Below are 27,197 nucleotides of genomic sequence, written 5' to 3'. Positions count from 1 at the left end.
CACGCGCTCTGGAGACTGCACGCCACAACTAGAGAGAGAAAACCCGCACGCCACAACTAGAGAGAAGCTCTCATGCTGCAACGAAGAGCCCGTGCGCCGCAATGACAAAAAAGATCCCACATGCCTTAACGAAGGTCCCGCGTGCCGCAACTAAGACCCAATACAGCCAATCAACCAATCAATCAATCAATCAATCAAGTGGGGCAGGGGGAGCAATACAGGAATTTCCCTGGCAGTCCAGTGGTTAAGACTCCAAGCTCCCAATGCAGGGGGCACGGGCTCGATCCCTGATTGGGGAACCAAGATCCCACATGTGGCACAGCGTAGCCAAAAAAAAAAAAAAAAAAAAGCAACACATACCATACGGCATTTACCCCAGAGAACGCATGTTCGCACAAAAAAAGGTACACAAATGTCCACAGCATCTCTCTCAGTAATAGTCAAGAAATGGGAAAAAACTCAGATGTTCTTCAATGGGCAAGTGATTAAACAAACTGAAGTATAGCCAAACCATGGAATACCACTCAGCAATTAAAAAGAAAGCGGCACTGGGACCTCTCTGGTGTTCCAGCGGTTAAGACTTTGCACTCTCAATGCAGGGGGCCCAGGTTCCATCCCTGGTCAGGGAACTAGATCCCGCATGCTGCAACTAAATACCCGCACAGCCAAATAAATAAATAAATAAATATATATATTTTTTTTTTTAAAAAAAAGGAGCACTATTGATTCATGCAATTTGGATGACTCTCCAGGGAATTACATTGATTGAAAAAGGCCAATCCAAAAGGTTACATACTGGGAATTCCCCGGCGGGCCAGTGTTTAGCACTCAGCACTTTCACTACCTGGGCTGGGTTCAATCCTTGGTCGGGGAACTAAGATCGCATAACCGGCAGCGCAGCCAAAAACAAACTTTTTTTTAATTAAGAAAAAAAAAAAAGGTTACACACTATATGATTTTATTCACATAGCATTCTTTTTTTTTAATTAATTAGTTAATTTATTTTATTTTTGGCTGCGTTGGGTCTTCGTTGCTGCGTGTGGGCTTTCTCTAGTTGCGGCGAGCGGGGGCTACTCTTTGTTGCAGTGCGCGGGCTTCTCGCTGCGGTGGCTTCTCTTGTTGCAGAGCACGGGCTCTAGGCACGCGGGCTTCAGTAGTTGTGGCACGTGGGCTCAGTAGTTGTGGCTCCCGGGCTCTAGAGCGCAGGCTCAGTCATTGTGGCGCATGGGCTTAGTTGCTCCGCGGCATGTGGGATCTTCCCGGACAAGGGATCAAACCCATGTCCCCTGCAATGGCAGGCAGATTCTTAACCGCTGCGCCACCAGGGAAGTCCCACATAACATTCTTGAAATGACAGGTTGCCAGGGACAGATAGGGCCGGGGGACTGGGAGATGGGCCATCTTCCCCAGGGGCTATTTTCCCTTGATCATCTGCACAAAAACTTTAGTGCAACTTTATCCACTGCACTATCAGATCATTATGATTTGGTGGGGAGTGGGGGAGCAGCAGTGGCTATAAAATGGCATCAGGAGAGATCCTGTGGGATGGAAATGTTCTGTATCTTGACTGTGTCAATGGCAATACCCAGGTTGTGACAGTATACTATGGTTCTGTAAGATGTTACCATTGGGGAAAACTGGGTAAAGGACACACAGGACCTATCTCACTATTATTTCTTACAACTGCATGTAAACCTACAATAATCTGTAAACAAAAAGCTTAATCAGAAATGAAGGCAACACATGCCTCTTGTAACAAGTAAAACAATAGCCTGTGGTCAATCTCTTTCTCTACCCGTCCCATTCCCTCCCTCTTGAGATAACCATGCAAACTCACTGCCCATACAAACAGGCATGCATTTAATACTTTCTGTTTACTGTATCAAAATGGGATCATACATACTACATTATTACCCTGCAGCCTACCTTCTTCACCCATCATCCCTATATCATAGAGACCTTAAAAAAAAAAAACTATTTTAAGTGCCAAGCAGGATGGCAGGTATAGAAAATTTTCTGACTAGGGCAAATCTGACAAATGTTTACCGTGCTAATGTGCCATAGCTCAGCCAGGTGCACTCAGTGAGAGCATAATATACAAGTAGCATTCTAAAGAGATCTGCAAAAAATGCAAGGTCTTCAGCAGCTCTTCGAGGATCCCATCCCCCTCTCTGCCTCCTCCATGGAACCATCCCATGGAGGTTTAACAGTTTAACTCCATTTGCCCCCTCCTGCTGTTTGTGCTTTTGTTGTATACTTCTGTTCTACATCTCCACAAGACATTATTATTGTCATTTATTTACAAAACAACATATAAATATAAAGGTGTATGTACCTGGGTATATGTACATATATATATTAAACACACACACAGACTTTAAGTGCTCTTTGCTCTTTCCTGCAGTTCTGTTCTTTTTTTTTGGGGGGGGGGGGCAAGTTTTTATATTGGTAAAGTTCTGTACTACTAGAAATATAAGATTTGAAAAGAAAAATGAGACTTGAGGATTATCTGTGGAGCTTATCCTCATTCTCCTGCTGACGCATTATGTGTTTATAATTTGAGAACTGCAGATAAATACAAACTGGTCTTCTCCATACTTGCTCACTAAGGAATTCCTCATTTCTAGGAAACGTCTATTTCAAGGAAAGGAAACAAACAAAAACACCTAGTGCACTAGATGATTAAAAGGTACACATTTTATAGCCTGAGTTCGAGAAAAAAATTACCCAAGAAACGGCCTTTTTCCCTAGGAGCCAGCTTCTACTAGGGGAGTCTAGGGTTCTCTAGGCAAAGAAAAAAAACTTGCCAGTTTAAACAGAATAACAGAAACGTTCAGCCAATCAAATATACAGAACTCATCACTTGCAGTGAGGAATGAAAGGCCTGTATCAACAGAAAAAATAAATGGCACAGGCAACGTCTGGAACAGAAAACAAACAGGAGGTACTTTAAAAAGCCAAAATTGCAAAGACAGATTAACAGGGTATGAAATTACACGCCGGGCAATGCACCTGTTAAAGGAAAAGAGGCGCACACCAAGTCTGAAGTCTTAAGAATTCGGTGTTTAACATTACTTCTGCATGCTGCCCAGCAGGAAACTCGGGTCCTGGCTTAATCCACAACGCACACTTCATTTAAGGAGGTGAACTGCTTGGTCTGACTCAGTTTCTTATTCTGTAAAATGAATGCAACACAGCTGTCGTGAGTCGCCAAAGAATTCTGCACAAACGCTTTGTAACTCCAAAGTGCTGTGCAAATCAGAGCAGCCCTTCTCTCCTTCACATTCGTTTGACTTGGAATTTCAGAAGTTTAGCTGAAAATATAGACGACTCGGAAGCAAGGGACTGAGAGTGACCCACACAGGTGGACAGAAATGCAAAAACTGGAGCACCTCATACAAACCACAAGAGAACACGTTCACGTGCACACGTTATCAGTAACAGAAAACGCCACCGGTAGCAACCGTAAACCACTGAGAGGACCAGCAACGACATGTGTCCAAATCCAGCCGGCAGCACAGCCTCGTCGGCGGCAGTGCCTTAAACACAGCTCCCCGCACTCCGCGGCCTAACAAGATCCACTTTTTCCAAAAAGTTTAGCAACTTGCCAAGTACGCTGGCATAGTTCACCTTTTTTAATTGCTAAGCAAACATGCAGGAGAGTTGAGACAATCAAGGGAATGTTCAGCCTTCCTCAAAAATAAGATCCAGGAAATTCACGTTTTGCTTGAACAGTTTCATGTCTAAAACTGATCACAAACCTCTGTTTGATGTTGTTTTCTCGCTGCTGGCCAATGAGCCCGGGAAAGACAACGAATTCTTTTCAAACAGGGAGGGCTCTCTGCACTCTTCAGCTAAACCAGCGAGGCTTTACCACCGTCACGTTTAAAATAATGAGGAGGACGCCTCGATGGAGTTTACCGGGCTGCGCTAATCACGAGGGGCCTCGGGCGCCCAGGGCGGGCCCCAGCGCCGGTGGCCGCGGGACCGGACGCCCTCCCCGGGACCCCCCCAGGACCCCCTCCCCGGGACGCGGCCGCGGGACAGGACGCCCCCCAGAACCCCTGACCGGGACGCAGCTGCGGGACAGGACGCCCCCCAGAACCCCTGCCCGGGACGCGGCTGCGAGACAGGACGCCCCCCAGGACCCCTGCCCGGGACGCGGCCGCGGGACACGAAGCTCCCCCCTCCCCAGGAACCCCTCCCCAGAGCGCGGGCCTCGCCGCCGTCACGCGGCACCCGCCGCGCTCACCGCGGGCCGGGAAACCCCTCAGGCCGACTGACCCCCGCCCGCCGCCCAGCCTCCCTCCGGCCCGCGCCGCCCGCCGCGCCTACCGCGTTCTTCTGCATCATCTTGTCCATCTTCTGGGCAATGCGGACCACCTCGTCCTCCATGGCCCCGGCAGGCCTGCCCCGCGCCGGGCCGCGGGGGACGGGAAACGAGCGGAGCTGGCGGGGCGGCGGGTAAGCCCAGGCGTCGGCGAGGGCCCTCAGCAGGCCTGACCGAGGCGCTTCCTCACTCACGGCGACGGCGACGGCGGCGGCGGCGGCGGCGGCGGCGGCGCTCCTCCCCCGCAGGCAGCGCCAATCGAGCTCCCAGCTCGCGGCGGCGGCGCTCCACCCCGCAGGCAGCGCCAATCGAGCTCCCAGCTCGCGGCGGCGGCGGCGGCGGCGCTCCTCCCCAGCAGGCAGCGCCAACTGAGCTCCCAGCTCGCGGCGGCGGCGGCGCTCCTCCCCCGCAGGCAGCGCCAATCGAGCTCCCAGCTCGCGGCGGCGGCGCTCCACCCCGCAGGCAGCGCCAATCGAGCTCCCAGCTCGCGGCGGCGGCGGCGGCGGCGCTCCTCCCCAGCAGGCAGCGCCAACTGAGCTCCCAGCTCGCGGCGGCGGCGGTGCTCCTCCCCCGCAGGCAGCGCCAATCCAGCTCCCAGCTCGCGGCGGCGGCGGCGGCGGCGCTCCTCCCCGCAGGCAGCGCCAATCGAGCTCCCAGCTCGCGGCGGCGGCGGCGGCGCTCCTCCCCCGCAGGCAGCGCCAATCGAGCTCCCAGCTCGCGGCGGCGGCGGCGGCGGCGCTCCTCCCCAGCAGGCAGCGCCAACTGAGCTCCCAGCTCGCGGCGGCGGCGGCGCTCCTACCCCGCAGGCAGCGCCAATCGAGCTCCCAGCTCGCGGCGGCGGCGGCGGCGGCGCTCCTCACCCGCAGGCAGCGCCAATCCAGCTCCCAGCTCGCGGGGGCGGCGCTCCTCCACCGCAGGCAGCGCCAATCCAGCTCCCAGCTCGCGGCGGCGGCGCTCCTCCCCCGCAGGCAGCGCCAATCGAGCTCCCAGCTCGCGGCGGCGGCGCTCCACCCCGCAGGCAGCGCCAATCGAGCTCCCAGCTCGCGGCGGCGGCGGCGGCGGCGCTCCTCCCCAGCAGGCAGCGCCAACTGAGCTCCCAGCTCGCGGCGGCGGCGGCGCTCCTCCCCCGCAGGCAGCGCCAATCAAGCTCCCAGCTGGCGGCGGCGGCGGCGGCGCTCCTCCCCCGCAGGCAGCGCAAATCCACCTCCCAGCTCGCGGCGGCGGCGGCGGCGGCGGCGGCGCTCCTCCCCCGCAGGCAGCGCCAATCCACCTCCCAGCTCGCGGCGGCGGCGGCGGCGCTCCTCCCCCGCAGGCAGCGCCAATCGAGCTCCCAGCTCGCGGCGGCGGCGCTCCACCCCGCAGGCAGCGCAAATCGAGCTCCCAGCTCGCGGCGGCGGCGGCGGCGGCGCTCCTCCCCAGCAGGCAGCGCCAACTGAGCTCCCAGCTCGCGGCGGCGGCGGCGCTCCTCCCCCGCAGGCAGCGCCAATCCAGCTCCCAGCTCGCGGCGGCGGCGGCGCTCCTCCCCCGCAGGCAGCGCCAATCGAGCTCCCAGCTCGCGGCGGCGGCGGCGGCGCTCCTCCCCCGCAGGCAGCGCCAATCGAGCTCCCAGCTCGCGGCGGCGGCGGCGGCGGCGCTCCTCCCCCGCAGGCAGCGCCAACTGAGCTCCCAGCTCGCGGCGGCGGCGGCGGCGGCGCTCCTCCCCCGCAGGCAGCGCCAACTGAGCTCCCAGCTCGCGGCGGCGGCGGCGCTCCTCCCCCGCAGGCAGCGCCAATCCAGCTCCCAGCTCGCGGCGGCGGCGGCGGCGCTCCTCCCCCGCAGGCAGCGCCAATCGAGCTCCCAGCTCGCGGCGGCGGCGGCGCTCCTCCCCCGCAGGCAGCGCCAACTGAGCTCCCAGCTCGCGGCGGCGGCGGCGGCGGCGCTCCTACCCCGCAGGCAGCGCCAATCGAGCTCCCAGCTCGCGGCGGCGGCGGCGGCGCTCCTCACCCGCAGGCAGCGCCAATCCAGCTCCCAGCTCGCGGGGGCGGCGCTCCTCCACCGCAGGCAGCGCCAATCCAGCTCCCAGCTCGCGGCGGCGGCGGCGGCGGCGCTCCTCCCCCGCAGGCAGCGCCAATCGAGCTCCCAGCTCGCGGCGGCGGCGCTCCACCCCGCAGGCAGCGCCAATCGAGCTCCCAGGTCGCGGCGGCGGCGGCGGCGGCGCTCCTCCCCAGCAGGCAGCGCCAACTGAGCTCCCAGCTCGCGGCGGCGGCGGCGGCGGCGGGAGCGGCGGCGGCGGCGGCGACGCTCCTCCCCCGCAGGCAGCGCCAATCGAGCTCCCAGCTCTCGGCGGCGGCGGCGGCGCTCCTCCCCCACAGGCAGCTCCAATCGAGCTCCCAGCTCTGTTCTTTTTTTTTTTTTTTTTGAATTTTGAGATTTTTCATTTGAAGTAAGTCTTAATGCTATTAAATTCACAAATATGCTAATTTAAATACCCAAGTCTATTATCTAAGACACACATTGCAAACACAAATATCTATTCTCTCCACATGTCAGAGCCCATTCATTTCATGGTTTGGAAATGGGGAGAATAGATCCCCTTAAACTGCAAGTCAGCAGGTGTTTCTTTACAGTTAACTTCAGCAAAATTCATACAAAATATTAATTAACAATGATCTTCTTGTTAACTCACAAGGAAACACCTTCAAAGCTGCATTTTGTTAAAGTTTCTGTACTAAAATGTAGAAAAACTGAACTACACAAATATTGAAAAGTTAAAAATTCCTTAATTTTTTATTCCTGGTACCACTACCACAATTTACAGGGCAATATACCTGATGTAATGAAAAGAAAAAGAAAAAGACAAAGCTACAACAGATAAAAGACCTCAGGAATGTACATCTAATTGACACTCCATTGCATTAATCAATAGCTGCACTTTTTGCAAACTGTGGCTAGGACAGTCCTGAGCAAGAAGGGTTTCCTGTTTAAGCTGCAGTAACTTTTCTGACTATGGATCATCGTTCCTTCTGTGGCAGATTTTTACAGTTCCTCTAATGCATTCGGGACGACTGTCTCAAAGTAACCTGCAGCTTTCCTGACACCTCCTCGCTCTCTCTCCTGCCAAGAACTGTAGCCCTTTTCTTGTGAGTTTTGAGAACCTTCTGCTACCATATCCACCACTTCCACCACCAGATCCATAACCACCACCATAGGGACTTCCCGAGCTTCTTCCACCAAAACTGCCTCCCTTCATGGGTCCATCATTTGATTGCTGTTGTCCACTATAATTTCCAAAATCATTATAGCTCCCACCACCACCATAGTTACCTCCAAAATTTCCTCCTTCATTGTAACCATCATATCCTCCACCACCGCCACCATATCCCCCATCTTGGTTTCCATATCCTGGTCCACCACCACCATAGCCTCCTCTACTACTGTAACCAGGACCACCGCCATAGTTACCACCGTCGCCTCCAAATCCGTTCTATCCACCATCACCTCCTCCATAACTACCTCTGCTGCCACCACCTCCACCACCATAGCCTCCTCTTCCACCAAGTTTCCACCACGGCCAAAGTTACCTCCACCACCTCCAAAGTTTCCTCCACGACCCATAAAGTTGCCAGATCCACCTCCACGACCTCTTTGTGATCCAGCAGATTGCGTTTCTTCTTTAGGAAGGGCCTTTTTCACTTCACAATTATGCCCATTAATAGTGTGGTATTTCTGAACAATTTTATCAACTGTATCATGATCATCAAAAGTTACAAAAGCAAATCCTCTCTTTTTTCCACTCTGCCTGTCTTCCATAACTTCTATGGTTTCAATCTCGCCATGCTTTTCAAAGTAGTCTCTCAAATTACATTCTTCTGTATCTTCTTTAATACCACCAACAAAAATTTTCTTCACTGTTAGATGGGCACCAGGCTTTACAGATCCTCTCTAGAACCAGCTCTCTTTGGTTCCACTACACACCCATCAACCTTGTGTGGTCGAGCACACATTGCTGCATCCACCTCTTCAACCCAAGAGTAAGTCACAAAACCAAAGCCCCTGGAACGTTTTGTTTGGGGGTCTCTTATCACCACACAATCTGTAAGTGTGCCCCATTCCTCAAACTGTTCTCTTAAGCTATCGTCTGTAGTTTCAAAGCTCAGACCACCAATAAACAGTTTTCTCAACTGTTCTGGTTCCTTTGGATCATGGCCCTCCTCCCCACCCCCCCCGGCGGCGGCGGTGGCGGCGGCGGCGGCGGCGGCGGCGGCGACGGCCGGAGTCGGGCTGGGGGCGACCGGGCGGCGGTTTTACCTCCGTTTTGAGACCGGACTCGCCTCTTCCAACTCGAGTTCAATATGGGACGGAGAGGCCAGCTCTGTTCTATGTTGGGCCATTTTACTTCAGCCTAAAAAAATTTCTTCTAGTATTCCCTAAGTTCTGCTGGGGATCAGTTTTCTTATTTTTCATTTATCTGTATTTGATTTTTTAAAATTGATTCCAATTTTCTGTTGAGATTCTCCATATTTTAATCTATTAATCCCCATCTTTTACTCTCAATATAGTCATTTTAAAGTTCTGTGCTAACTCCAGAATCTGAATTCCCTCTAAATCAATTTTTCTTGTTTTGTTTTTTTTTTTTTTTTTTTTTGTCTTAATTTTTAGTCACTTTTTCCTGCTTCAGGAATTTCATAATTTTTGATTGTGTGCTGGACATGGTGAATAAAAAATTCATAGAGACTGAAGATGCTATTACTTTGAACCAGAGAAGATTTACCCCTTTCTCTGTTAATCAGAGTGGCTGATCATTTCAGTCATTTCAGGAATTTTACTAGGTCAGAACTGGGTTGGAGCTTTACTTGTCTCATCCTACCTATGATTTTTCCTGATTTGTGGCCTCCCTGGATTTTTGCTGTGAGCCTGACAGGTCTTTGATTCTTCAATAAATACAGTCAGTTATTGACTTCAGTCTTTCAGATGTTTGAATTCAGCTCTTTAGGCTCTCAGTTCTCACAGCTTCAGAGTATGGCAAATGTAAGGAGAGACCAGCTATGTATTTGTTACCGTTACACTTTCTCAATGAAAATTTGTCTCATAAACACTGAAACATTGCAGATGATTTCACTTTTTCTGACTCAGCCCCCTTCTTGGGGATGGCACTTCTGGGTTTTTACTGTGAGTCTGGTAGGTCTCTGATTCCTCACTTTGGAAAGTTCTCTCCCTCAGGCATTAGGTATTTAAGCTTCCTGCTTTCTATAGGTTCAAAAACTGGCAAATGTCTTGAAGAGGAGACCTAATGATTGTCACAGGCCCCTTTATCTAGCGGGATTTGGTTTGTTCGTGCCATGACTGTGCAGGAAATTTCACTCTGCTTTCTTGGCTCAGTCCCCCATCATCCTGTACCACCCTGACACTAAGGAAATGTCCTGTGGGGGAAATCGGCTTGACATTCTGCTAGATTTCACTCCATCATGCCAGCAAATGAGTTCATCAAAAGGTATGGTGATTTCTCTTTTCCAGTGGAGTATGTCTCCCTACACCAAACCCCTGCTCCAAATCTCTAAATGTCCCTCTCTAGCATACTAGTTGATATTGTTTCTTGATTGCTTCCTTAGCTCGATGATCCTTTATTCAAGTTTGTTTGCTCGTTGCAGCAGGAGTGATGGCCTGTGCCTACCTAGTGCAGGCATATTATTATGGAGATATGGCTTTGGTCCCAGACACCACAATAAGGAGAATATCATAAGAAAGCAAGTCACACGAGTTGTTTGGTTTCCCAGTGCATGTAAAAGTTATGTTTATGCTATACTGTAGTCTATTAAGTGTGCAATAGCATTATGTCTAAAAAAAGTACATATCTTAATTTGAAAGCAGACTTTAAGAATGCTACCCATCATCTGAGCCTTCAGCAAGCTGTAATCTTTTTGCAATAGTAACATCAAAGATCACTGATCACAGATCATGTAACAAGTATAATAGTGAAAAAGTTTGAAATATTGTGAGACTTACCAAAACATGACATAGAGACACGAAGTGAGCAAATGCTGTTGGAAAAAATGGCACCACCAGTAGAGCTGCTTGACACAGGGTTGCCACAAACCTTCAATTTGTTACAAAAAAAAAAAAAAAAAAAAAAAAAAAGCATTATCTGCAAGGTACAATAAAGTGAAGTGCAATAAAGTGAGGTATGCCTATATATCCTGCCTCAAAGTAGAAATCCTATTTAGATCACCTTTAATTTCTCTCTATGATATATTAATAGTTTTCTGTTCAGGGTTCTTACATTTTTTATTACACTTATTATTAGGTATATGATGTTTTGATGATAATGTAGATGGCATATTTTTTAGTTTTTAATTTTATAACTTTTCAGACACAGAAAAATGTTAGTGGAATTTTTTAATGTTTGGTCTCTTATCTGGCAACTCTTCTAAAAACTAACTGATATTCTAATAAGTTATCTGTAGATGGTTTTGGATTTTCTGTATCCTTAATTATATCAAATATGGAAAGTGACAGTATTATTTCTTCCTTTCTTAGCCTTATATTTCTGATTTCTTTTTCCTGCCTTACTGCTAATGCCATTTAATACTTTTACTAACAGGTTGAATAGAAAAGGTAAGAGTTGGCATTCTTATTTTGTTCCTAATCTTACAGTGGACATTCTCCACATTTCACTATAAATAGGATGGTGGCTCTAAAGTTTTTTGTAGTTTCCCTTTGCTATGAGTTTTTAATCATACATAATTATTGAATTTTATCAAATGCTTTATCTGACTATACTGATATGATCATATACATTTTCTCCTTTATTTTATTCATGTGGTGCATGACATTTATTGATATTTGAATGTTAACTCACCTTGCATTTCTGGAGTAAAACAACTTGGTAGGAATTCACACACACACACACACATTCACTCACTCACACACTCTACATTTGATTGTCTAACATTTTGTGTATGATTTTTGCTTCTGTATACATAAAGGAGATGGGCCTATTTTCTTTTCTCATAATTGTCCTTTTAATTAGTGAATAGTATATAGAGGGTAGAGATTTAAAAGACCTTTTAAAAGGTCTTCTTCTTCTGTGATATAATACAATACAATATTACTCCATTTTTTAAAAATGACCTTTTTTATTTTCAAATAGTTTCAAATCTGCAGAAAAGATACAAACAGAGTTCCCTTTACCTCTCTCCCAGTTTTTCCTATTGCTAACATCTTATACTACCATACTATATTTTTCAAAATTAAAAAGCCAACATTTATACATTACTATTAACTAAACTTAAGACTTTTTTTGGATTTCACCAGTTTTCCTGTTAATGACCTTTTTCTGTTCTAGGACCCAATCCAGTATATCACATTCCACTTAGTTAGTTGTCATGTCTCCTTAGTCTTCTCTGGTCTATGACAGTTCCTCATTCCTTCCTTGTTTTTTATGATTTTGACAGTCTTGAGGAATATTTGTCTGATATTTTGTAGAATTGTCCTCAGTCTGGGTTTGGCTGATGTTTTTCTCATGATTAGACTGGAGTTATAGGTTTTGACAAAGAATACCACAGAAGCGAAGTAACCGTCTCATCACATCATAACAGAGAGTATGTAGTGTCTCCGTGACATCACTGGTGATGTGAAACATCATCACTTGCATAACATGGTGTTTGCTTGGTTTCTCCACTGTAAAGTTACTTTTTCTCCCATTTTATACTCTCTTTGGAATTCAATCATTAAGGCCAGCCCAGGACTGGACTTAAGGGGAAGATTAAGCTTCACCTCCACCTCCTTGGGGAGGAGATGGATGCCGGCGGGGGGGGGGGGGGGGGTGGCGGGGGGGAGGTTACCTACATATGGAATTCTTCTGTTGGCAAGATTTGTCTTCTCCCTCCCTCCTATTATTTATTTATTTATACACTCATTTATTTACTCCATTATGTTTTAATATGGATTCTTTATCATCTATATACATAATTACAACCTTAAAAACCTCTGGTTCCCCCACTGACATATAAACTCTTTGAGGAAAGGCTCTGTTTCTTTTTTATTTTTGTACACTCTATGCGTTTAGCATAGTCCCCTAATTTATAGTGGACTTCCAGTAATTATTTTGTAATGGATATCTTTCCACTTCAACTGAAAAGTACCCTTTCCTTATATAATAGCATTCTAAATCCAAAATAAAAGTAGATTTTAAAATAAGTAAAAGTAAACTCATGCATGATCACCCTGTAATAAGTATGTAAAAAAGCAAAGGGTACTGCAGAAATAACTTAACCATTGGAGTTGGATGTGTCTCCAAAAAATATTGAAGCCACATTTGGAAAGAAATTACAGTATTTGATAAGCCAAGGATATGACCTGCTGTGTGCTTTCCCTTTTTTGTTCAGATCACCAAAGGAGATTAAGACCCCGTTTTCTCCCGTCTCTGGAAAATTATCATCTGATGCAGTCACTCAGATAACAACAGAGAGTCCAGGAAAAACCATGTTTTCATCTGAGATTTTTGGTAATGCTGAAGATCGTGGACATGATATTCCAGAGCTCAGTACACAGAAGTTGGGCAAAGTTCCTGTCAAGTTTGCTTCATCATCTTCAGTCCAACAGATTACTGTTCTTCATGGCACAGATGGTAAGAGAATTTTAGGTCACATTACCAACTTTTGTGTGTCATTAACCAATAAATTTCTTGATTGGGTCTTTCTAGTTAGAAAACCTAATTTTAATTTTAAGCATTAGGTTGTACATGATGATAACATCTTTTATTTACATAGCTATGAAGAGAATATAATTTATTATGTTTTTACTTCAATTTCTAGTGAAGTTAACAACCTATGTGAAACTCATGCTACTTGTGGCTGACGTATTTTCAACTCATAATACTTGTCATAAGAATGCAAGTAGTTCATGAAAACATAAAAACTATAGAGGTTCAATTTTAGGGAGGTAGATAATTATTTGGCATTGTTTCTTTTACTATTGTTTTGCATGAGACAGTGAACAGATAGCAAACACAATACCAGTCTATTTCTTGCTCAAGAAACGTTGAGCAGGGACCCAGGTTGACTGTGACTCTGCTTTCTTTAAAACATGGAACCTTGGATTCATCATCATAGTCAACTGGAAGGGACGAAAAGCATGGAGGAGCACATGTTGGGAGGCTTTTATGGTCTAGGCCTAGGTGTGGCCCACATCACTTTCCACTGACTAGGAATAGTTTAGCTGTGCTTTCCAGGATGAAAAAGAAATGAGTTTTGGTGAACAGCTAGCAATTTCTACCATAAGGTCTACAACATTTAGAGTGTTCCTATGCTATCATGACAGTGATATTTTTATAGTGCTTACACTATATAACATTCAAAATTATAGCAAGTTATTTTCTTTTTCAGACCAGTAACTGGAAAGTTAAGTTCCCATTCTACCTCCAAATGAGGGTGGGAACTTTCAATTACTAATTTTAAAGTATTCAACAGTTTGTACAAATCTATTCAAAATAGATTTTAAGTGTTCCTACTTGTGCAAAAAGTTTATCTGTCTGTAGGTATAAATGGAATATGCCTAAATGTATAAAGAAAATTGCTTAGTTCCACATTTAAATTGCACTGAATTTAATTTGAATAAATACATTTATATGTTGAAATGGTTATATTTCTTTTCTTTTTTTTTTATTTTATTTATTTTATTTTGGCTGTGTCGGGTCTTCATCGCTGCGTGCAGCCTTTCTCTAGTTGCGGCGAGCGGGGGCTACTCTTCATTGCGGTGCACGGGCTTCTCATTGCGGTGGCTTCTCTTGTGGTGGAGCACGGGCTCTAGGCACGTGGGCTTCGGTAGTTGTGGTGCATGGGCTCAGTAGTTGTGGCTCGCGGGCTCTAGAGCGCAGGCTCAGTAGTTGTGGCACATGGGCTTAGTTGCTCCGCGGCATGTGGGATCTTCCCGGACCAGGGCTGGCACCCGTGTCCCCTGCATTGGCAGGCGGATTCTTAACCACTGAGCTATCAGGGCAGCCCGAGATGGTTATATTTCTTATACACTTTTATTGTGAAATAAAATTATGCCCCCCAAATGTATAGTCTAATCAATATCACACAGAACACCTTTAATGTGTCAGTTACCTATTGCCACCGTGATACTGTATAAGAACCTCGAAAATCTCAGTGCTTTATAACAACAGACATTTGCTTTCCTCACTCATGGGCTTATGAGTCCGTTGGAGTTTGGCATCAGGATGCAAAAACGGTTTGGGTCTGTTCCACATGCCTTGTACTGAAACCCAGGCTACTCTGGGCTATGCTGTTTTCATGTTGGTGGAAGAGCACAGGAGAGGAAATCCAACTGTGAAAGTGTATTTTATACCTCTTCTGACATCAAATGGATCAGTCTATAGAGAGCCCACAGTTCATGGTCTTACCTTTACATACAGGTACTTGGTAGAAAGGACTCCTTTAAAAGAGAAATATTATTTGGTTTAATAATAAAATATTTTTAACTCTGTGGATTCAGAAGTAAAATTTTAAAAAATATTTTAAAAGTATACAGAATAGGGCTTCCCTGGTGGCGCAGTGCTTGAGAATCCGCCTGGCAATGCAGGGGACACGGGTTCGAGCCCTGGTCTGGGAAGATCCCACATGCCGCAGAGCAACTAGGCCCGTGAGCCACAAATACTGAGCCTGCGTGTCTGGAGCTTGTGCTCTGCAACAGGAGAGGCCGCGATAGCGAGAGGCCCGCGCACCGCGATGAAGAGTGGCCCCCGCTTGCCGCAACTAGAGAAAGCCCTTGCACAGAAACGAAGACCCAACACAGCCAAAAATAAATAAATAAATAATAAAAATAAAGGAATTGCTTTAAAAAAAAAAAAAAGTATACAGAATAGCATGTTGAATTTATGACTATGTGTCCACTGCTCTGAATTAACAAATTAAGAGTAATATGCTATATGTTTATATTTAGTTCCATTTGCAAGTTTTTTGAAGAAATAAATTTTATGGTTGGACTTTCTTCTTTACCCTTCTCCAGTCCTTTCTTTCTCTCCCAGGAACAACCATTATTTGCTGAATAGTCGCTTCTTCCCCCAGAGATAGGCAGTCCAAAGTAACTTTAAGACTTCTGCATCCAAACATAAAGTTGTTGAGAATTTCAAAAAGCCACTTATCTTGCCTCTGAATTCTCCATCTCCACATGGTAACCATTCTTGCTCTGGGTCCATTGTAATTCTGCCCAATTGTTGTTGTCCATTTTCTGCAAACTTTGAACTAAATGGTAAATTTAACCATCACCACCAAGCTTTATATACACTGGTGGAGGAAGAAAACTACTAAGTCAATATCCTAACAATAATGACTACAGCAACGTCCAAAGAGAAGTAGAGGCTACAACCTATTTTTCCTGTTATTTAAATTCTTCCAGCCTCTATACATTTCTTCATTCTCCTTGAATTCAGCCAGGTTCTCATTGGCTGGGGTTTTGCCTGATAGGTTGGTACAAGTGTTCCTAAGTAGTCTAAGGCTTTGCTAGCCCTGCATAGGTTTAAGGTAATTTTTTGTTAATTTCTATGACCAGGCTTGGTAAAGTGGTCCCCTAGGTGTAAGCCATACTCCTACTGACTTTCTTCTTTTAAGGTAACCTTATTTCTCCCTGATAGTTAAGGTCAATTGTAGTTTTAGTCAACACTATGGCATCCTATTCCCTGTATTGTTTCAGTGACATAAAGAATGTAAAATGAGGGGCTTCCCTGGTGGCGCAGTGGTTGAGAATCTGCCTGCAAATGCAGGGGACACGGGTTCGAGCCCTGGTCTGGGAAGATCCCACATGCCACGGAGCAACTGGGCCCGTGAGCCACAATTACTGAGCCTGCGCGTCTGGAGCCTGTGCTCCACAGCAAGAGGGGCCGCGATGGTGAGAGGCCCGCGCACCGCGATGAAGAGTGGTCCCCACTTGCCGCAACTAGAGAAAGCCCTCACACAGAAACGAAGACTCAACACAGTCATAAATAAATAAATAAATAAATAAATAAATAAATAAATAAATAAAAAAAAAAAAAAAACCGAATACAGGTATAAAAAAAAAAAAAAAAAAAAAAAAAAAAAGAATGTAAAATGACTAGATGGCTCCTGTCTCCCGGTAGAAGTGCCCCTCCCTTATTTCTAAGATCTTCCATCAAACAAAGCAGAGTCACAGAGATAGAAAGCAAAAGATTTTAAAGGCTTCTGCCTTTGTTCCTAAATACATGCATTCTGTCTGTGGGATAGGCAAGTGCCACATGTGGTTCTGAGCACATGCCGTATTCAGTAAGCTAGCATTCCAGCCTCAGAAAGTGATGCCTCCCAGCTTGTGCCATGACAGTTATCAGTAAATTGTTCACTCGCTTTTTTGTTCTTGAGTTTACCATAGCTGTGGGTGATCAGGCTTGTGAGGAGAACAGTGACTCCCTTTAGTCGTCAGCCTTTTGTCTCATTTCCTTCACTATGAAGTCAGTTCCTTGGTTGGAAGCAGGGTACTAGTAATATGGATTCCATGTCAAATCATCAGAATCATGGAGTGGCCAAGGATGGTAACACAATTCTAAGTAGTTTATAAGTTGTTATTGCATCCAGAATGAAGGAGATCTCATTCTACTCTGGGACTATCAGACTCTGTCTAGAGTATTTTGATTTTTATAAACTAGACATGGGCAACTAGGAGTCCATCTAGAGGTGATTACAGGATGCAAGAGAAGACCATGGTCCATAAGGATAAACTGAAGAAGCTGTTGTGTTTAATCAGGAGAAGTGGTAGCTATCTACAAAATTCTATTTGAATGAGCAGTACAACCCCATGAATACTGAGGAGTAACCTAAACAAGAATTTTATAGGGCTCATGTGATGGCAATACTAATCCTTTGTGTAGGCATAGAAAAGGACAGTAGACTAAAAGGAGGGATGGGATATTTCTGAATGGGAAAATTGAATATTTAAAGATGTCATTTATTCCCAAATGAATTTAAACTCTAATGTAATTCTACTCAAAATTCTAATGGAATTGTTCTTTTGAACTTGTTTAATTGATCTTAAGTTTTTTCAGGAAGAATAATAAAGAAAATACTGGAAAAGAAGAGTAATGGGGAGGATAAATTTTAGCAGCAGCCAGTGGAGTGTTTTCATGGGATGCCTGGAAGTTGCAGACATTATTCTCACCCTTGACCTATGGGCCCAGACTCAGTCATATGTCCATACATGTCTGCAAGGGAGATTGGGAAATACAGTGTACAGATGAGCAGTATGTACCCAGCTAAATATCAAAATGCTGTTACAGAGACAGAGTTTCTACCACATCATGAAAGAAAAACAAGTGTATAGAAAAAGATTTCAGGGACTGCCCTGGTGGCGCAGTGGTTAAGAATCCACCTGCCAGTGCAGGGGACACGGGTTCGAGCCCTGGTCCGGGAAGATCCCACATGCCGCAGAGCAACTAAGCCCGTGCTCCACAACTACTGAGCCTGTGCTCTAGAGCCCGCGAGCCACAACTACTGAGCCCATGCTCCACAACTACTGAAGCCTGCATGCCTAGAGCCTGTGCTCCACAACAAGAGAAGCCACTGCAGTGAGAAGAGTGAGAAGCTCGCGCACCACAACGAAGAGTAGCCCCCCACACCGCAACTAGAGAAAGCCCGCGTGCAGCAATGAAGACCCAATGAAGCAAAAAAATAAGAAGAAGAAAAAGATTTCATCTTCTATAATAATCAAATTACTACCATGTCACAGACATTTTAGAAAGAATTTTAGCAGTTAGTATTTAAAAAAACGAAACTTTATAAATGACATAATTTTTCACTCTGAAATCAGGAAACTTATGTGAAATGGGGCAGCAGGGGAGAATGGGTATGCTATGAACAGGAAGTCTTTATTACAGAATTCTTTATTATTGAAAATTTAATCCAGCCTAAATTTTTAACATTATGAGAAGGGTTAAAAACACTTAATGTGTAGTAGAATGATAAAAAATGTGAAGATAGGAAATAAAATGAATATTTTATTATCAATGTAAAGTAGAAAAACTGAATTCCACATTATACATACTATACACAACTATGTAAACAAATAAGCAATACAGAGGAAAGACCTGTAGAAATACATTAAAATATTAATAATAGTTATCTTTGAGTGGTAAGACTTTGTCTTTTTTATTTCTGTGTATTTTTTTAATATTGAGAATTTATACTTTTATAATGGAAAACTTATTTTGAAAATCTGCCACATAGAAGAGAATTAGATTTACTTTCTATGACTCTGGAGGGAGAATCTTCAAAGATCAGTAGTAGGGGTTAACAACGACCAGGTTTGGGTTCAATATAAGATAAAGTGTTTCTTAGTTAGAGCCATCTAAATATGGAATAGATTGCTAAGAAGTCGTCTTCTCAATGAATCCTACCCTTACCACTCTATTTAAACTGCATCCTGCTGCAATTTCCCAAATACTTCTAATCTTCCTCAGCATTTTCTAATTTTTTGGGGGGGGGAGTGGCTGTTTTGGGTCTTTGTTGCTGCACACGGGCTTTCCCTAGCTGTGGTGAGTAGGGGCTACTCTTCGTTGTGCTGCATGGGTTTCTTATTGTGGTGGCTTCTCCTGTTGCAGAGTGCGGGCTCTAGGCGCACAGGTTTCAGTAGTTGCAGCACGAGGGCTCAGTACTCGCAGCACAAGGGCCCTAGAGCACGTGGGCTTCAGTAGTTGCGGCACATGGGCTCAGTAGTTGTGGCGCTCGGGCTCTAGGGCGGGCGGGCTTTGGTAGTTGTGGCACGCAGGCTCAGTAGTTGTGGTGCACAGGCTTAGTTGCTCCACAGCATGTGAGATCTTCCCAGACCAGGTATCGAACCCCTGTCCCCTGCATTGGCAGGCAGATTCTTAACCCACTGCACGACCAGGGAAGTCCCAGTATTTTCTAATTTTTTATGTCACTAATAATTTATAAAAACACTAGATGATTTACTTATTTAGTATGCTAATTGTTTACTGTCTATCTCCCTCTTCTAGAATGCTAGTTTACTGATACATTCCAAGAATCTTGACCACTGCTTGGCACATTAAAGGTACTTAATATTTGTTCAGTTAATTAATAAATGTTTTCTTATTAATTATTCTGATCTTTATGTCCTTAGGCCAGCCTTTACTGTTGCCATATAAGCCTTCTGGTAGTACAAAGATGTACTATGTTCCCCAATTAAGACAAATTCCTTCATCTCTGGATTCCAAGTCAGACACCACCATTGAGAGCTCACACTCAGGTATTATGCAGAAATTATTCAAAATTTTACTTTTTGAAATTTTATTTGTGGATTGGCTGTTTAATTCTGGATGACATATGAAAGCTCAGTGCTATTTAATCTTTAAGTGAAACATGGAGATTTTCATGACACAGTCTCTGGTTCAGATAGGTGAGTTATTTGGTCAGATGTATTGTGTACACTCAAACATTTGATAAATATTTGAAGAAAATTGTATGAACAGTTACTTGTTTGGGTTAGTGGACTCCATCTAGGACAAAGGTTTCCAAGTTTTCTCTGTTCACAGTCACCTTAGTGTTTGGGTGATTTCTTTTCTCATCATCGTGGGGATATAAATCATCAGCAGCATATAAATACATGAAGTATTTTTTCAGATACTAAGCTATTATGTTATTAGGGTATAAAAATACTTACCGTTTTGATCTTACAGCTTAATAAGCAAAAATATTTTTGGTTTTGTGTTTGAAAGAAAACATTTTACTTTGTTCAGAAATATGCATAATTACTTGCTAACGAGATATGTGTGGCTATTAGGGCACAGTTTCTCACACCTTGAGATGAGATTGGACACAACCACCCTCATTTATTGCTTTTGTTACAGAAACTGTCAAAAATCCAACTCTGCAGAGATACAGACAGCAGCATTGAAAGGAATGTAGCAGTATCTAATGTTGAAACTTTAAACTATCTTTAGCTATTAGTTTTTGTCCTGTACACCAGATATTACATATCACTGTTTCTCTAGAGTTTTAAAATATCCCACAACATCCCTGTGAGATCACCACAATAGAACTGCAGATTTAGAAAATGAATAGCATCCTGTGGAGGAACTGAATAAATATTTTCTGTGGAAAATTATAAGGATACGGAGTTGGTATGGTGCGGGGTTTTGATTGTTGGGATAACATATTGATTGGTCCACAGGAGTTGACTTGGTTCCGTGTAGATATAAATTGTTCATGATTTGTCAATAGACATCTTTATAGGTGTAGAAATTAAAAAGAAAGTAGTTGTCCCTGGTCTTATGCAGATTTTCTGTTAATTTTAAGAGGACCCAACTAGTATCTAATGGTAACTGAGTTAAAGCCCCTGATATAATTGCTCCTGATTTCCCACTGTGATGCCACTGAAAAAAAGAACCACAAAATGCTCATATGTTAGGATTGATTATGAAGCCTATAACCAGGAACTGGAAGAAATTTTCACTACCTGCATGGCTATGATTTTAAAAACTCACTTAGTGGCTACGAGACATAAAACAAGCTTACTTAATTGATTGTAGGTAGGAAAATCTTTTATCTCAGTCTCACTTTCAGCCCCCTAGTTCAGAAGACAGAATGTACCAATAGAAGTGTAATCAGGTGTTCCAGTATTTTTTGAGGCCTCCTGTGTACTTCTATTCATTTACATCCTAACTCTTCCCTTTGGAGACATTAACTTTGAGAAAAATTGGACAGTAGTGGGAAGAGGAAATGACTACTCAGGGATGGTACACTGTATCCTGAGAAATACTGTCCGTATAAATAAAGTACTGAATGCATCAATTAGACAAGAAGAGATCTGTTGGCTATATATACTTGAGGTTGTCATTTATCATGTTCTGCATCTATTCTGAGAGTGAGGGAGTTGACAGAAGAAAATAATAGTTTCTTAGACCAGTAGAGCTGATCTAGCTGAAAGCCTAGGAATTGTTCTGATAGATAGTGTCTATTAGTGTGTTGTGATTCTATAGATACTAGAAAGATCCAACTAGAGTTTGGGGCCAAGGGCAAGTCATAAACCGTTGCAGATATTTGGACCAAATAATTTCTCCTCAGTTGAGAATGAGTAAACAATTGAACTCATAAAATTCTTTTAAAGACAAAAACAAAGGGACTTCCCTCGTGGCGCAGTGGTTAAGAATCCGCCTGCCAATGCAGAGGACACGGGTTCCAGCCCTGGTCCGGGAAGATCCCACATGCCACAGAGCAACTAAGCCTGTGCGCCACAACTACTGAGCCTGCGCTTTAGAGCCTGCGAGCCATGACTACTGAAGCCCGCATGCCTAGAACCCATGCTCCGCAACAAGAGAAGCCACCGCAATGAGAAGCCCGCGCACTGCAACGAAGAGTAGCCCCCGCTCGCCGCAACTAGAGAAAGCCCGTGCACAGCACCAAAGACCCTACACAGGCAAAAATAAAAATAAATAAATTAAAAACAAAACAAAAACAAAAAAACAAGGCAAAGGTAACCTCGCAAAGAAAGAGATAGATGTTAGAGATTTACTCATTAGGTCAAGTAACACTCTGAAGTAGTAACAGGATTTCATTTATATCTGACAGTAAGTTCTGTGAAGATAGGTACTATGCCTTTTTTTTTGTAAGCCATTTTATACCTCATACCAATATATAATATAGATGTTATTTTGATATTCATTTAAAGACATTTAAATACTTTATGTACTAGTACTGTCAATAGGAGCAAAAAGCCATGGGGAGAGAACTGGCTGGGAGTTTTAAAACAAAGTGAGGAGTTAATAGCAGAAAAAAATGGTGGAGTAAAGACCTCCAACATTTTGCCCTGTGATAAAAGCAACAGAATTTTGGCAAAACTTTATGGAAAACTTTTCCAAAACTCTGGAAATTAACCAAAGGCTTGTAGCTTTTGTAGTAAGCATTTATTCAAGAAAAATGGCTGAACCTTGATAAGAATAGTAATAAGCTTGTGGCATTTTACCTTGCCCTATTCTCATTGCCATACTCAGCTCAGTGATTGATAACCTTGAAAAATATCAGCCTGCATTCCCAGGACTGGAGGGAGCAGAACAGAGCTGGACCTCTTTCACAATTTCATTCCCAAAGAATTGTCAGTATTTGACCTGTCTGATGGCTCTCTGGAAGACTCCACTCAAAAGGCTTATCTTTATTCGACCTTACTCAGAGCTATCCAGTGCGTATGAGCCTCTGTGTCTATGTGTGAGGTGTTTGTCAAAAAACACTTACAGGCAAGTGTTTTATTTTAGTTTCTTAAATATTTATTTATTTAATTTATTTATTTTGGCTGTGCCGGGTCTTAGTTGCACCACTCAGGATCTTCGTTGCGGCATGCGGACTCCTTAGTTGCAGGACCTAGTTCCCTGACCAGGGATCGATCCCAGGGCCCCTGCATTGGGAGCTCGGAGTCTTACCCCCTAGACCACCAGGGAAGTCCCCAAGCAACTGTTTTAATGTCACAATGCATGAGGCAGTGGATAACACTTGAGACAAACAATAGACTAACCAAAAGCTTTATCGGAAAAACTGAGGATGAGATGTCCATAGATATGTTGAAAAGCACTGATATATTCCTAGGACTCTAGAAGACCACAAGTGTGCACAGGCCTGAGTGCATGCTCAGGAAAGATCTGAGAGGGGCCTACCCTTTACCTTTGGCTGCCCTTGAGGCTCTGGGCAAGAAGAAAGGGAAGGCTAAGGCCGAATTGATAACTCCCTGCCCTCAGCGTTGATGGCTATGTGCACGTAGTCCCTCGGCAAAGACTGGGAGATTTATTGTTTCTAGATGTTTAAGGATATCTCCATCTAGGCATTAGCTGACCACTAAGCTAGTTGAGTGGCAGCTTCAGTAGACTTTATAGAATTTGTTCAGAAAAGTTACTTAAAAAAAAAAAAACAGCGTAAAGCAACAGCAGGAAACCCTAGGGAGGTAGTAGACTCTGATTTCCAGGGTTGTCACATTATATTTTTTAAGATGTCCAGTTTTCAACAAAAAGTTACAAGATATGGAAATTCAAAGTAAAAAAATATATATATGGACCATACAAAAGAAAAATAGCAGTTTAGAAACTGTCTGTGAGGAATCTCAGACATTGGACTTACTAAATGAAGATGTTAAAATAGCTATTTAAAATATGTTCAAAGAACTAAATGAAACCATGTCTAAAGAAGTATAAGAACAGTGTCTTACCAAATAGAGAATATCAATAAAGAGAAATTACAAAAAAGAACCAAATAGAAGATCTGTAGTTGAAAAGTACAATAACTAAAATAAAAAATTGACTGGAGAAAGCTCAGTATCAGACTTGAACAGGCAGAAGTATGAGTCAGTGAACATGAAGATAGGCCAATTGAGATTATCCAGTGTGAGAAACAGAAAGAAAAAAGAACGAAGAGAAATTAACAGAATCTCAGAGTCCTATGGGACACCTTCAAGCATCCTATTATACACATAATGGGAGTTCCAGATGAAGAGACAGAAAAAGAGACTGAAGGAGTATTTGGAGAAATAATGGCCTAAAATTTCACAAATTTGATGACTGCTGTTAATCTGCACATCCCAAAAGCTCAAGGAAGTCCAAGCATGATACAGTCAAAGAGAGCCACATCTACATACATCATAAACCATCAAATGACAAAGACAGTGTTAAAGCAGCAAGAGCGGAGTTATCATGTACAAAGAATCTTCAATAAGACTAATTGCTGATTTTTCATCAGAAACCATAGAGGCCAGAAGGCATTGCAATGACATATGCAAAGAGCTGAGGAAAAAAACCTGCCTACCAAGTATTCTGTACCTAGCAAAACTACCCTTCAGAAATGAAGGAGAGATTAAGACATTCTCAGATAAACAACAGTTGAAAGACTCCACTGCTAGCAAACTGACCCACAGAAAATACTAAAGAGATTTTTTTCAAGATGGAATGGTGAACACCAGACAGTAACTTAAATCCACATGAAAAAAGTACTAAAGGTAACTACATAAGGAAATACAAAAGACAGTATAAATGTATTTTTGTTTGTAATTCAGTTTTTCTCCTATATGACTTAAAAGACAAATGCAGTATAAGCAAGTCCCAAATACACACAAAAAAAACTAACAGAATTAAAATGATAAAACCTGACACTATATTTTTAAATAAATAAATTTATTTATTTATTTATTTGTATTTTTATTTTTGGCTGCGTTGGGTCTTCGTTGCTGCGCGCGGGTTTTCTCTAGCTGTGGCGAGCAGGGGCTACTCTTTGTTGTGGTGCGCGGGCTTCTCGTTGCGGTGGCTTCTCTTGTTGAGGAGCACGGGCTCTAAGTGCATGGGCTTCAGTAGTTGTGGCTCTTGGGCTCTAGAGCGCAGGCTCAGTAGTTTTGGCACACGGGCTTAGTTGCTTCGTGGCATGTGGGATCTTCCCAGACCAGGGCTCGAGCCCGTGTCCCCTGCACTGGCAGGCGGATTCTTAACCACTGTACCACCAGGGAAGTCCGAAAAACTGACACTATTAAAGGGAGAAATATTTCAAGCCAATAGCAAAAGGTCATATATTGTATAATTCCATGTATATGAAATGTCCAGAATGAGCAAATCCGTATAGACAGAAAGTAGATTAGTGGATGCCAGGGGATGTTGGGGAGGGGAAAATAGGGAGTAACAGCTAACATATACAAGATTTCTTTGTGGGGGGCGTGACAAAAATGTTCTGGAATTAGATAACAATATTGGTGGTGAAAATACTAAGAACTAGTGAATTGTACACTTACTTTAATTGGTGAATTTTTTTTTTTTTTGAATCTTGTAGAAGTTTTTATTTCAGTGATTAAAAGAACGCAGTAAATGGAAAGTATGCTGGTTTACATTAGGCATGCACCTCTACCTGAAACTGCTGTTAGTTTTTTTTTGTTTTTCTTTTTTTAAATTTATTTATTTATTTATTTATGGCTGTGTTGGGTCCTCGTTTCTGTGCGAGGGCTTTCTCCATTTGCGGCAAGCGGGGGCCAATCTTCACCACGGTGCGCGGGCCTCTCACCATCGCGGCCCCTCTTGCTGCGGAGCACAGGCTCCAGACGCGCAGACTCAGTAGCTGTGGCCCACGGGCCCAGCTGCTCCGCGGCACGTGGGATCCTCCCAGACCAGGGCCCGAACCCGCGTCCCCCGCACTGGCAGGCAGACCCCCAACCACTGCGCCACCAGGGAAGCCCTGCTGTTAGTTTTTGACTGGCCTAAATCTTTATAACTTATTTTTTCATTTAGGCACATCTTTAAATTTTTTTGGACCCTGACATACAGGGTAAGTTAACTTCTTCCTTGTGGCAGTTTAGTATGAGAATTATGTTCGCTGGCTAGATTCCTTTAACTAAAGGCCTCTAGACTCTCAGGCTACCTGTACTAGCTCAAGACTGTACTTTATATATAGATATTTAAGTGAATCACAGTATAAGGGAGGGAGATAATCTAGAAAGGTGAAATGTACTGTATGAATACTCCATACATTTTTTTTCTAGCACAGATAATCAAACACTAGATAAGGAGGCCTACAGTCAAGTACCAAATTACTCTTTCCCCCACTGCTGCCCTTTCTGAGAGACACAAAGATGTATATCGATCTCTCCAGAAATCTGAAAGGAATCCACACAAATAACAGATTATTACCTATGTGGTCCCACATATCAAATTATAGAGCAGTTCCACTATTAAAATTATAGGAAGCAGTTAATGGGACTATGAGGAAAGCATCGTCCCACATACAGTAACATACACCTAGTAGAGTTTTCCATTCATCTGTCAATTGTTTTCCCAAGATTAGCATTAAAAAACACAACCCCAAACACATTTGACCCTCAAACCACCCCCACACACAAAAATTGGTCTTTGTTCATTCTCAGATGACAGGATGTCCCAAGAGTGACAAAGGTGGGAGCCGATCCCCCCACAGCCTTTTCTTCAACCATCCCATCAACTGCTCTTCATTTCTTGAACTACCTTCCTTTTCCAGAGAGGTAATAATCAGGTCAGTCAGAAAGGCTTTCTGAGAAGACTGGCTTGGATTTCTGGGTCTGTTCCAGTCGATTCAAGATGAATTGGCTTGTATCAATGAAGCGCTCAACGCAGTTCACAAAACAGGCCTCAGCCCGACTGTCCAACTTTGGCCCAGGCTTGTCCATGCACATTTCCCAACAAAGTTCCGTCATCTGGTGCACCAGCTGCTGGAAGCACTTCTTCTGAGTCTCTACCTCGATGAAATGCTGCAGCTGCGGGTCGACCGAGCCCAAACCCGCTGCGGAGGAAGACGAGGAGGACGCCATCCCAGCGCGGCCACGCGTGCCGAGACAAACTCCGCACCAACTCACCGACCTTCACGTGTCTCCGCGGCGGAACCCTTAATTGGTGAATTTCATGTTTTGTCTCAATTTAGAAAAAAAAGTGTGTGTGTTGGGGGGGGTGTGGGCAGGAATGAACATATGAAGGAAAAGACTGCCTAAAACTGTAAAGATTTGGTAACAGATTTAAAATACATTTTGCAGGCAAAAAGGGTGGAATTAACATGAAGGAAGTTAAATTAGTGATGAGGACAAATCTGAGAGTCTGCAAAATTACAGAGGAAAAAGAAGAAGAAAATGAAAATGCTGTGAAAGATGATGAGAGACATAAGAAACATAGCTAAGTAAACCAAACCAAGAATTATATCTGTAGCTGAGGAAGAAAGTAATATTCAAACACTTAATTGAATAAAACATCCTCCTCCTGAAAAGGGGAACACTGTATGCAGATTGAAAGTTGCCATAAAAATCCAGGGAAAAATCAGAGACTGAGACACATATCAGAAAAAGATTTTTGAGTTAAAATAAATAGAAGAAAATCCCATAAATATACAATTAAAAAAAAAAAGTTAAGAGA

The 27,197-nt window shown here is 44.1% G+C and overlaps 1 long non-coding RNA gene and 2 pseudogenes across 3 annotated transcripts; 1 reads left to right on the top strand and 2 right to left on the bottom strand.

Moving 5' to 3' along the window:
- Window positions 1-7,975: 7,975 nt before the first annotated feature.
- Window positions 7,976-10,320, bottom strand: LOC309654273 (heterogeneous nuclear ribonucleoprotein A3 pseudogene; annotated as a pseudogene). The gene is made up of 2 exons: window positions 10,313-10,320; window positions 7,976-8,590 (listed from the first exon to the last, which is right to left on the bottom strand). The product of its transcript is annotated as a heterogeneous nuclear ribonucleoprotein A3 pseudogene (transcript).
- Window positions 10,321-11,418: 1,098 nt separating this feature from the next.
- LOC309654274 lies at window positions 11,419-24,246 on the top strand. Its single transcript, XR_014260106.1, has 2 exons — window positions 11,419-12,935; window positions 19,433-24,246. It is a non-coding gene; the product is annotated as an uncharacterized lncRNA (long non-coding RNA).
- Window positions 24,247-25,331: 1,085 nt separating this feature from the next.
- Window positions 25,332-27,189, bottom strand: LOC309654275 (mitochondrial import inner membrane translocase subunit Tim8 A pseudogene; annotated as a pseudogene). Its single transcript has one exon. The product of its transcript is annotated as a mitochondrial import inner membrane translocase subunit Tim8 A pseudogene (transcript).
- Between the last annotated feature and the right edge of the window lie 8 nt (window positions 27,190-27,197).

The sequence above is a fragment of the Balaenoptera physalus genome, assembly GCF_965194825.1.
Source record: "Balaenoptera physalus genome assembly, contig: HAP1_SCAFFOLD_2460, whole genome shotgun sequence".
NCBI classification, from domain to species: Eukaryota; Metazoa; Chordata; class Mammalia; order Artiodactyla; family Balaenopteridae; genus Balaenoptera; species Balaenoptera physalus.
The sequence above is the reverse complement of the archived record's forward strand: the minus strand, read 5'-3'. Positions and strand labels throughout refer to the sequence as shown.